Source organism: Taudactylus pleione, unplaced genomic scaffold (genome assembly GCF_031769625.1).
Source record: "Taudactylus pleione unplaced genomic scaffold, aTauple2 ptg000583l, whole genome shotgun sequence".
Classification (NCBI taxonomy): Eukaryota; Metazoa; Chordata; class Amphibia; order Anura; family Myobatrachidae; genus Taudactylus; species Taudactylus pleione.
In genome coordinates, this window is record NW_028284985.1 from 1962086 (window position 1) to 1975118 (window position 13033).

General features: G+C 51.0%; 1 protein-coding gene across 7 annotated transcripts in view; it reads right to left on the reverse strand.

Annotated features, from left to right (window-relative positions):
* DAB2IP (DAB2 interacting protein) overlaps positions 1-13033 on the reverse strand; it is a 575200-nt gene that overhangs the window by 58999 nt on the left and 503168 nt on the right. The gene's annotated exons all lie outside the window — the stretch shown is intronic.

A 13033-nucleotide genomic window follows, 5' to 3' on the forward strand; every position in this document is an offset into this window, starting at 1 on the left:
TATGTTATCAGTGTGTACCATCGGTATATGTTATCAGTGCGTGTGCTATCTGTGCAGGTACCATCGGTATATGTTATCAGTGTGTGTACCATCGGTATATGTTATCAGTGTGTGTGTGCTATCTGTGCACGTACCATCGGTATATGTTATCAGTGTGTACCATCGGTATATGTTATCAGTGTGTGCTATCTGTGCACGTACCATCGGTATATGTTATCAGTGTGTGCACCATCGGTATACGTTATCAGTGTGTGTGCTACCTGGTGTGTATTGTGGGGTCATTTACACAGGTCTCACCCCGATTTTCATATCACTGTTACTTACACGCAGCCGTGTCTATACAGTAACGCTCCACCTGCAGCTAAGTGTGATAAATAGATGCAGAGCCGCCTGTACATTTATAGCTCATCGCAGATCTTGGTTTCCATGGCGATGTCCTTTTAGATATAAGTTGTTACTTCATGGCGTGGTGCTATAGGTCTCATTAGTAACCCTGTCCGTACAAATGAGTGTGACTGGTGTACATACTAATATATACGCGGCAGGAAGACAGGACAGTACATGCCGGACCCTACAGGTTCCTGGTTATGGGGTTGTTCTGTCCTGGAGCCATCCAGTCGGCCATTTTCTGGTAGCCGGGCTTGGGAGACGCATTGGATTTTATAGCTTTAGTGTGTTGCCTATTTATGAATAGCTTTTTTGTATTTTCTCTCCGATTACTAGATTGTAAGCTCCTATGATCAGGGCTCTTGCACTTGTGTTTTTACACATTTATTTTGTATTTCCATTTGAATGGTGATAATATTATTGCTGTTGCTCTGGGCATACAGGACCCAGCTTATAATTATTTGCTGTTATGTTTGTTATTCTGTTTTACTGAAGCAGTGACGCCACCTGGCTCTATGTGGTCTCTAATTGTCTGACGAGCTCCAGAGATTGAATTATACCAGTAAGATCACGACGGCCAAGTCCCCAGGGTGCTCTCAGAGCGTTATGGAGACAACACCCCCAGCTGCTCCGTCTAGCGATCGTTCCTACGTCTCATGAGGTAAAATCACCTCAACAGACAGAGATGAGAATGGGGTGAATACGGGGCACAATCTCACATGTACTGTAAGATGATGAGATAATCACCCAGGGGCTTCAAGCGTTAGGGAAAAGTCTTCAAAACCTGGGACTGTCCCTGGGAATCTAGTTGACAACAATTACGAGTCTGAAATTCCTGATGGTAAAATATTATGTATATATTATTATAGGCAATGATCAATTGTTTGTCTTTTTCTGCTACGTTTAACTTTATCTCTGAGAATGAAACGTGATGAGCGATCGCCTGCGATCCTCCGGGGACTGACGCACATTACCGTTACATTTCTGCCCATTTCAGAGAGGACGCTTGAGGCGACTAAAATCATCATATTATAAGAGAAGCATGAATGACGGAGATGTGTATGTGATACCGAGATTCATCACTCATTACACAGCCCCCCCCCCCCCCCTGCTAATGGTCCCCAGCGCACCATACGTGATACGCGTTCCGGAACATTCCAGATGTCTAAATTGTGCTATAACCACAGCCATTCAATTCCTTTTTAAATATATGATTGCCAGGGGTCCTGGAAACCAAACACGAGATACAGAAGATTATATATGAATATATTTGCTGATATTCTCAGAAAAAAAATCCCAATTTCAGAAACGTCAATATGTGGTGATTACAGGGACGGGAAGTCTCTTACCGAGCGCAGTTATAGAGATAGATTGCAGTTTTGTTGTCATCTTAAAAAGCGCAATTTACAGCTCACAGAACCGCCGAGGTGGAAAGGGAACACAAACTTCATCACTGGCTAAATATAGCACCAATTATAGGACCGATTCTATAGAATACAGCATATTCCTCAGAACGCTGCTGATTTTCTAGTCAATCTCAATGCCTAGATCTTTAATTTGCCATTTCTCATATTTGCTGAATGAAAGAACCCACGTCGTAATTATCCGCTCTGTACGAGTAGCACAGGACGTGCTGTAACGGGTTCATTTGTCCACTAACAATAACGTAACGTACACAATACAGTATGTTACTGTGCCTCAGCAATGCACATACAAAGATAAATGTGACAATTGCTTTGCAATACTATGGTTAGAATATATTATACCCCCCCCCCCATGTATACACAATGGTGTTTTAGTAGGTGGGGCAGTTGCCCAGTACTGTGAGTATATTCGCACCATTGCTGTGTTTAGAGGGAATTACAGAGGCCGGGAATCCCTCAATGAATATTGTCCTATAGATACTGAGAGATAAGAAAGGAACACAAACTGCAGGACCACCTATGGCCGTAAGATGTGAAGACATAATATACTACTGTATATACCTGTCTGTACGGGCTGGGGCACAGGGAAGTGTAAGGTCTCACACTATATACTATCTGTATGGGGCACCGGGAAGTGTAAGGTCTCACACTATATACTATCTGTATGGGGCACCGGGAAGTGTAAGGTCTCACACTATATACTATCTGTATGGGTCACCGGGAAGTGTAAGGTCTCACACTATATACTATGTGTATGGGGCACCAAGTAGTGTAAGGTCTCACACTATATACTATCTGTATGGGTCACCGGGAAGTGTAAGGTCTCACACTATATACTATCTGTATGGGGCACAGGGAAGTGTAAGGTCTCACACTATATACTATCTGTATGGGTCACCGGGAAGTGTAAGGTCTCACACTATATACTATCTGTATGGGTCACCGGGAAGTGTAAGGTCTCACACTATATACTATCTGTATGGGTCACCGGGAAGTGTAAGGTCTCACACTATATACTATCTGTATGGGGCACCAGAAAGTGTAAGGTCTCACACTATATACTATCTGTATGGGTCACCGGGAAGTGTAAGGTCTCACACTATATACTATCTGTATGGGTCACCGGGAAGTGTAAGGTCTCACACTATATACTATCTGTATGGGTCACCGGGAAGTGTAAGGTCTCACTCTATATACTATCTGTATGGGTCACCGGGAAGTGTAAGGTCTCACTCTATATATTATCTGTATGGGTCACCGGGAAGTGTAAGGTCTCACACTATATATTATCTGTATGGGTCACCGGGAAGTGTAAGGTCTCACTCTATATTCTATCTGTATGGGTCTCCGGGAAGTGTAAGGTCTCACACTATATACTATCAGTATGGGTCACAGGGAAGTGTAAGGTCTCACACTATATACTATCTGTATGGGGCACCAAGTAGTGTAAGGTCTCACACTATATACTATCTGTATGGGTCACCGGGAAGTGTAAGGTCTCACACTATATACTATCTGTATGGGGCACAGGGAAGTGTAAGGTCTCACACTATATACTATCTGTATGGGTCACCGGGAAGTGTAAGGTCTCACACTATATACTATGTGTATGGGGCACCAAGTAGTGTAAGGTCTCACACTATATACTATCTGTATGGGTCACCGGGAAGTGTAAGGTCTCACACTATATACTATCTGTATGGGGCACAGGGAAGTGTAAGGTCTCACACTATATACTATCTGTATGGGTCACCGGGAAGTGTAAGGTCTCACACTATATACTATCTGTATGGGTCACCGGGAAGTGTAAGGTCTCACACTATATACTATCTGTATGGGGCACCGGGAAGTGTAAGGTCTCACACTATATACTATCTGTATGGGTCACCGGGAAGTGTAAGGTCTCACACTATATACTATCTGTATGGGTCACCGGGAAGTGTAAGGTCTCACACTATATACTATCTGTATGGGGCACCAGAAAGTGTAAGGTCTCACACTATATACTATCTGTATGGGTCACCGGGAAGTGTAAGGTCTCACACTATATACTATCTGTATGGGTCACCGGGAAGTGTAAGGTCTCACACTATATACTATCTGTATGGGTCACCGGGAAGTGTAAGGTCTCACTCTATATACTATCTGTATGGGTCACCGGGAAGTGTAAGGTCTCACTCTATATATTATCTGTATGGGTCACCGGGAAGTGTAAGGTCTCACACTATATATTATCTGTATGGGTCACCGGGAAGTGTAAGGTCTCACTCTATATTCTATCTGTATGGGTCTCCGGGAAGTGTAAGGTCTCACACTATATACTATCAGTATGGGTCACAGGGAAGTGTAAGGTCTCACACTATATACTATCTGTATAGGTCACCGGGAAGTGTAAGGTCTCACACTATATACTATGTGTATGGGGCACCAAGTAGTGTAAGGTCTCACACTATATACTATCTGTATGGGTCACCGGGAAGTGTAAGGTCTCACACTATATACTATCTGTATGGGGCACAGGGAAGTGTAAGGTCTCACACTATATACTATCTGTATGGGTCACCGGGAAGTGTAAGGTCTCACACTATATACTATCTGTATGGGGCACCGGGAAGTGTAAGGTCTCACACTATATACTATCTGTATGGGGCACCAGAAAGTGTAAGGTCTCACACTATATACTATCTGTATGGGTCACCGGGAAGTGTAAGGTCTCACACTATATACTATCTGTATGGGTCACCGGGAAGTGTAAGGTCTCACACTATATACTATCTGTATGGGTCACCGGGAAGTGTAAGGTCTCACTCTATATACTATCTGTATGGGTCACCGGGAAGTGTAAGGTCTCACACTATATACTATCTGTATGGGTCACCGGGAAGTGTAAGGTCTCACACTATATACTATCTGTATGGGGCACCAGAAAGTGTAAGGTCTCACACTATATACTATCTGTATGGGTCACCGGGAAGTGTAAGGTCTCACACTATATACTATCTGTATGGGTCACCGGGAAGTGTAAGGTCTCACACTATATACTATCTGTATGGGTCACCGGGAAGTGTAAGGTCTCACTCTATATACTATCTGTATGGGTCACCGGGAAGTGTAAGGTCTCACTCTATATATTATCTGTATGGGTCACCGGGAAGTGTAAGGTCTCACACTATATATTATCTGTATGGGTCACCGGGAAGTGTAAGGTCTCACTCTATATTCTATCTGTATGGGTCACCGGGAAGTGTAAGGTCTCACTCTATATATTATCTGTATGGGTCACCGGGAAGTGTAAGGTCTCACACTATATATTATCTGTATGGGTCACCGGGAAGTGTAAGGTCTCACTCTATATACTATCTGTATGGGTCACCGGGAAGTGTAAGGTCTCACTCTATATATTATCTGTATGGGTCACCGGGAAGTGTAAGGTCTCACTCTATATATTATCTGTATGGGTCACCGGGAAGTGTAAGGTCTCACACTATATATTATCTGTATGGGTCACCGGGAAGTGTAAGGTCTCACTCTATATATTATCTGTATGGGTCACCGGGAAGTGTAAGGTCTCACACTATATATTATCTGTATGGGTCACCGGGAAGTGTAAGGTCTCACTCTATATTCTATCTGTATGGGTCTCCGGGAAGTGTAAGGTCTCACACTATATACTATCTGTATGGGTCACTGGGAAGTGTAAGGTCTCACACTATATACTATCTGTATGGGTCTCCGGGAAGTGTAAGGTCTCACACTATATACTATCAGTATGGGTCACAGGGAAGTGTAAGGTCTCACACTATATACTATCTGTATGGGTCACCGGGAAGTGTAAGGTCTCACACTATATACTATCTGTATGGGTCACTGGGAAGTGTAAGGTCTCACACTATATACGTGTCTGTACGGGCTGGTATCTATATCTCTGCTCCCGTTCTGTACCTCCTGACGCTCGGAATCACGTGACATTTGCCGCTCACGGTAGAAGTAACATGCCCTTCTTACCCCTATATAAATGTACAGCTCTATACTATAACTGTTCTATAACATAACTGTACTTTATAAGTCATGTATTGAGTAACTTACTGCTAAGCTGCTACGTTAGTTCTAGGATCATGGATGAATACACGGATGTACGTACAGTGCGGCAATGTGTACGCAGACACAGCGGGAGCCAGAGAGCGCTGGGATCTCCTACTGAATCCCACATATTAGCCGGCTATCCTTTCCAAGCGCCCATATTGAATTAATGCTTCTGGGAGGGAAATGCAGATAATATACTGTACATGGGTTTCAGCTAATTCTGCCCAGTGATAGGGAAATATTGTCTCTCTCTGATATCTGCTGTAGTTATTTCTAGAGAAAAAGAAGCTCCTAAAACACATCTGTTACCATTTCCCATCTTTCTAAACGTTTTACAGAGCGGAAACATCACCAACATTCTCTTCCCCGTCCACCCCTCCCCCAGTGCCGGTCCCTGCGCCGCTGAGAGGGGTCTGACCTAAGGGCGAGTCCGGCATGCACAGAACCTACAGACAGACTCCAGTAATAGGCTCTGTCCCTGCGCAGCTGCGAGCGGTCTGACCTAAGGGCGAGTCCGGCATGCACAGAACCTACAGATAGACTCCAGTAATAGGCTCTGTCCCTGCGCCGCTGAGAGGGGTCTGACCTAAGGGCGAGTCCGGCATGCACAGAACCTACAGATAGACTCCAGTAATAGGCTCTGTCCCTGCGCAGCTGCGAGCGGTCTGACCTAAGGGCGAGTCCGGCATGCACAGAACCTACAGACAGACTCCAGTAATAGGCTCTGTCCCTGCGCAGCTGCGAGCGGTCTGACCTAAGGGCGAGTCCGGCATGCACAGAACCTACAGATAGACTCCAGTAATAGGCTCTGTCCCTGCGCAGCTGAGAGGGGTCTGACCTAAGGGCGAGTCCGGCATGCACAGAACCTACAGACAGACTCCAGTAATAGGCTCTGTCCCTGCGCAGCTGAGAGCGGTCTGACCTAAGGGCGAGTCCGGCATGCACAGAACCTACAGATAGACTCCAGTAATAGGCTCTGTCCCTGCGCAGCTGCGAGCGGTCTGACCTAAGGGCGAGTCCGGCATGCACAGAACCTACAGATAGACTCCAGTAATAGGCTCTGTCCCTGCGCAGCTGAGAGGGGTCTGACCTAAGGGCGAGTCCGGCATGCACAGAACCTACAGATAGACTCCAGTAATAGGCTCTGTCCCTGCGCAGCTGAGAGGGGTCTGACCTAAGGGCGAGTCCGGCATGCACAGAACCTACAGATAGACTCCAGTAATAGGCTCTGTCCCTGCGCAGCTGAGAGGGGTCTGACCTAAGGGCGAGTCCGGCATGCACAGAACCTACAGACAGACTCCAGTAATAGGCTCTGTCCCTGCGCAGCTGCGAGCGGTCTGACCTAAGGGCGAGTCCGGCATGCACAGAACCTACAGATAGACTCCAGTAATAGGCTCTGTCCCTGCGCAGCTGAGAGCGGTCTGACCTAAGGGCGAGTCCGGCATGCACAGAACCTACAGATAGACTCCAGTAATAGGCTCTGTCCCTGCGCAGCTGCGAGCGGTCTGACCTAAGGGCGAGTCCGGCATGCACAGAACCTACAGACAGACTCCAGTAATAGGCTCTGTCCCTGCGCAGCTGAGAGGGGTCTGACCTAAGGGCGAGTCCGGCATGCACAGAACCTACAGATAGACTCCAGTAATAGGCTCTGTCCCTGCGCCGCTGAGAGGGGTCTGACCTAAGGGCGAGTCCGGCATGCACAGAACCTACAGATAGACTCCAGTAATAGGCTCTGTCCCTGCGCAGCTGAGAGGGGTCTGACCTAAGGGCGAGTCCGGCATGCACAGAACCTACAGACAGACTCCAGTAATAGGCTCTGTCCCTGCGCAGCTGCGAGCGGTCTGACCTAAGGGCGAGTCCGGCATGCACAGAACCTACAGATAGACTCCAGTAATAGGCTCTGTCCCTGCGCAGCTGCGAGCGGTCTGACCTAAGGGCGAGTCCGGCATGCACAGAACCTACAGATAGACTCCAGTAATAGGCTCTGTCCCTGCGCAGCTGAGAGCGGTCTGACCTAAGGGCGAGTCCGGCATGCACAGAACCTACAGATAGACTCCAGTAATAGGCTCTGTCCCTGCGCCGCTGAGAGGGGTCTGACCTAAGGGCGAGTCCGGCATGCACAGAACCTACAGACAGACTCCAGTAATAGGCTCTGTCCCTGCACAGCTGCGAGCGGTCTGACCTAAGGGCGAGTCCGGCATGCACAGAACCTACAGATAGACTCCAGTAATAGGCTCTGTCCCTGCGCAGCTGCGAGCGGTCTGACCTAAGGGCGAGTCCGGCATGCACAGAACCTACAGATAGACTCCAGTAATAGGCTCTGTCCCTGCGCAGCTGAGAGGGGTCTGACCTAAGGGCGAGTCCGGCATGCACAGAACCTACAGATAGACTCCAGTAATAGGCTCTGTCCCTGCGCAGCTGCGAGCGGTCTGACCTAAGGGCGAGTCCGGCATGCACAGAACCTACAGACAGACTCCAGTAATAGGCTCTGTCCCTGCGCAGCTGCGAGCGGTCTGACCTAAGGGCGAGTCCGGCATGCACAGAACCTACAGACAGACTCCAGTAATAGGCTCTGTCCCTGCGCAGCTGCGAGCGGTCTGACCTAAGGGCGAGTCCGGCATGCACAGAACCTACAGATAGACTCCAGTAATAGGCTCTGTCCCTGCGCAGCTGAGAGAGGTCTGACCTAAGGGCGAGTCCGGCATGCACAGAACCTACAGATAGACTCCAGTAATAGGCTCTGTCCCTGCGCAGCTGAGAGGGGTCTGACCTAAGGGCGAGTCCGGCATGTACAGAACCTACAGATAGACTCCAGTAATAGGCTCTGTCCCTGCACAGCTGAGAGGGGTCTGACCTAAGGGCGAGTCCGGCATGCACAGAACCTACAGATAGACTCCAGTAATAGGCTCTGTCCCTGCGCAGCTGAGAGGGGTCTGACCTAAGGGCGAGTCCGGCATGTACAGAACCTACAGATAGACTCCAGTAATAGGCTCTGTCCCTGCGCAGCTGAGAGGGGTCTGACCTAAGGGCGAGTCCGGCATGCACAGAACCTACAGATAGACTCCAGTAATAGGCTCTGTCCCTGCGCCGCTGAGAGGGGTCTGACCTAAGGGCGAGTCCGGCATGCACAGAACCTACAGACAGACTCCAGTAATAGGCTCTGTCCCTGCACAGCTGCGAGCGGTCTGACCTAAGGGCGAGTCCGGCATGCACAGAACCTACAGATAGACTCCAGTAATAGGCTCTGTCCCTGCGCAGCTGCGAGCGGTCTGACCTAAGGGCGAGTCCGGCATGCACAGAACCTACAGACAGACTCCAGTAATAGGCTCTGTCCCTGCGCAGCTGAGAGGGGTCTGACCTAAGGGCGAGTCCGGCATGCACAGAACCTACAGATAGACTCCAGTAATAGGCTCTGTCCCTGCGCCGCTGAGAGGGGTCTGACCTAAGGGCGAGTCCGGCATGCACAGAACCTACAGATAGACTCCAGTAATAGGCTCTGTCCCTGCGCAGCTGAGAGGGGTCTGACCTAAGGGCGAGTCCGGCATGCACAGAACCTACAGACAGACTCCAGTAATAGGCTCTGTCCCTGCGCAGCTGCGAGCGGTCTGACCTAAGGGCGAGTCCGGCATGCACAGAACCTACAGATAGACTCCAGTAATAGGCTCTGTCCCTGCGCAGCTGCGAGCGGTCTGACCTAAGGGCGAGTCCGGCATGCACAGAACCTACAGATAGACTCCAGTAATAGGCTCTGTCCCTGCGCAGCTGAGAGCGGTCTGACCTAAGGGCGAGTCCGGCATGCACAGAACCTACAGATAGACTCCAGTAATAGGCTCTGTCCCTGCGCCGCTGAGAGGGGTCTGACCTAAGGGCGAGTCCGGCATGCACAGAACCTACAGACAGACTCCAGTAATAGGCTCTGTCCCTGCACAGCTGCGAGCGGTCTGACCTAAGGGCGAGTCCGGCATGCACAGAACCTACAGATAGACTCCAGTAATAGGCTCTGTCCCTGCGCAGCTGCGAGCGGTCTGACCTAAGGGCGAGTCCGGCATGCACAGAACCTACAGATAGACTCCAGTAATAGGCTCTGTCCCTGCGCAGCTGAGAGGGGTCTGACCTAAGGGCGAGTCCGGCATGCACAGAACCTACAGATAGACTCCAGTAATAGGCTCTGTCCCTGCGCAGCTGCGAGCGGTCTGACCTAAGGGCGAGTCCGGCATGCACAGAACCTACAGACAGACTCCAGTAATAGGCTCTGTCCCTGCGCAGCTGAGAGGGGTCTGACCTAAGGGCGAGTCCGGCATGCACAGAACCTACAGATAGACTCCAGTAATAGGCTCTGTCCCTGCGCCGCTGAGAGGGGTCTGACCTAAGGGCGAGTCCGGCATGCACAGAACCTACAGATAGACTCCAGTAATAGGCTCTGTCCCTGCGCAGCTGAGAGGGGTCTGACCTAAGGGCGAGTCCGGCATGCACAGAACCTACAGACAGACTCCAGTAATAGGCTCTGTCCCTGCGCAGCTGCGAGCGGTCTGACCTAAGGGCGAGTCCGGCATGCACAGAACCTACAGATAGACTCCAGTAATAGGCTCTGTCCCTGCGCAGCTGCGAGCGGTCTGACCTAAGGGCGAGTCCGGCATGCACAGAACCTACAGATAGACTCCAGTAATAGGCTCTGTCCCTGCGCAGCTGAGAGCGGTCTGACCTAAGGGCGAGTCCGGCATGCACAGAACCTACAGATAGACTCCAGTAATAGGCTCTGTCCCTGCGCCGCTGAGAGGGGTCTGACCTAAGGGCGAGTCCGGCATGCACAGAACCTACAGACAGACTCCAGTAATAGGCTCTGTCCCTGCACAGCTGCGAGCGGTCTGACCTAAGGGCGAGTCCGGCATGCACAGAACCTACAGATAGACTCCAGTAATAGGCTCTGTCCCTGCGCAGCTGCGAGCGGTCTGACCTAAGGGCGAGTCCGGCATGCACAGAACCTACAGATAGACTCCAGTAATAGGCTCTGTCCCTGCGCAGCTGAGAGGGGTCTGACCTAAGGGCGAGTCCGGCATGCACAGAACCTACAGATAGACTCCAGTAATAGGCTCTGTCCCTGCGCAGCTGCGAGCGGTCTGACCTAAGGGCGAGTCCGGCATGCACAGAACCTACAGACAGACTCCAGTAATAGGCTCTGTCCCTGCGCAGCTGCGAGCGGTCTGACCTAAGGGCGAGTCCGGCATGCACAGAACCTACAGACAGACTCCAGTAATAGGCTCTGTCCCTGCGCAGCTGCGAGCGGTCTGACCTAAGGGCGAGTCCGGCATGCACAGAACCTACAGATAGACTCCAGTAATAGGCTCTGTCCCTGCGCAGCTGAGAGAGGTCTGACCTAAGGGCGAGTCCGGCATGCACAGAACCTACAGATAGACTCCAGTAATAGGCTCTGTCCCTGCGCAGCTGAGAGGGGTCTGACCTAAGGGCGAGTCCGGCATGTACAGAACCTACAGATAGACTCCAGTAATAGGCTCTGTCCCTGCACAGCTGAGAGGGGTCTGACCTAAGGGCGAGTCCGGCATGCACAGAACCTACAGATAGACTCCAGTAATAGGCTCTGTCCCTGCGCAGCTGAGAGGGGTCTGACCTAAGGGCGAGTCCGGCATGTACAGAACCTACAGATAGACTCCAGTAATAGGCTCTGTCCCTGCGCAGCTGAGAGGGGTCTGACCTAAGGGCGAGTCCGGCATGCACAGAACCTACAGATAGACTCCAGTAATAGGCTCTGTCCCTGCGCCGCTGAGAGGGGTCTGACCTAAGGGCGAGTCCGGCATGCACAGAACCTACAGACAGACTCCAGTAATAGGCTCTGTCCCTGCACAGCTGCGAGCGGTCTGACCTAAGGGCGAGTCCGGCATGCACAGAACCTACAGATAGACTCCAGTAATAGGCTCTGTCCCTGCGCAGCTGCGAGCGGTCTGACCTAAGGGCGAGTCCGGCATGCACAGAACCTACAGACAGACTCCAGTAATAGGCTCTGTCCCTGCGCAGCTGAGAGGGGTCTGACCTAAGGGCGAGTCCGGCATGCACAGAACCTACAGATAGACTCCAGTAATAGGCTCTGTCCCTGCGCCGCTGAGAGGGGTCTGACCTAAGGGCGAGTCCGGCATGCACAGAACCTACAGATAGACTCCAGTAATAGGCTCTGTCCCTGCGCAGCTGAGAGGGGTCTGACCTAAGGGCGAGTCCGGCATGCACAGAACCTACAGACAGACTCCAGTAATAGGCTCTGTCCCTGCGCAGCTGCGAGCGGTCTGACCTAAGGGCGAGTCCGGCATGCACAGAACCTACAGATAGACTCCAGTAATAGGCTCTGTCCCTGCGCAGCTGCGAGCGGTCTGACCTAAGGGCGAGTCCGGCATGCACAGAACCTACAGATAGACTCCAGTAATAGGCTCTGTCCCTGCGCAGCTGAGAGCGGTCTGACCTAAGGGCGAGTCCGGCATGCACAGAACCTACAGATAGACTCCAGTAATAGGCTCTGTCCCTGCGCCGCTGAGAGGGGTCTGACCTAAGGGCGAGTCCGGCATGCACAGAACCTACAGACAGACTCCAGTAATAGGCTCTGTCCCTGCACAGCTGCGAGCGGTCTGACCTAAGGGCGAGTCCGGCATGCACAGAACCTACAGATAGACTCCAGTAATAGGCTCTGTCCCTGCGCAGCTGCGAGCGGTCTGACCTAAGGGCGAGTCCGGCATGCACAGAACCTACAGATAGACTCCAGTAATAGGCTCTGTCCCTGCGCAGCTGAGAGGGGTCTGACCTAAGGGCGAGTCCGGCATGCACAGAACCTACAGATAGACTCCAGTAATAGGCTCTGTCCCTGCGCAGCTGCGAGCGGTCTGACCTAAGGGCGAGTCCGGCATGCACAGAACCTACAGACAGACTCCAGTAATAGGCTCTGTCCCTGCGCAGCTGCGAGCGGTCTGACCTAAGGGCGAGTCCGGCATGCACAGAACCTACAGACAGACTCCAGTAATAGGCTCTGTCCCTGCGCAGCTGCGAGCGGTCTGACCTAAGGGCGAGTCCGGCATGCACAGAACCTACAGATAGACTCCAGTAATAGGCTCTGTCCCTGCGCAGCTGAGAGAGGTCTGACC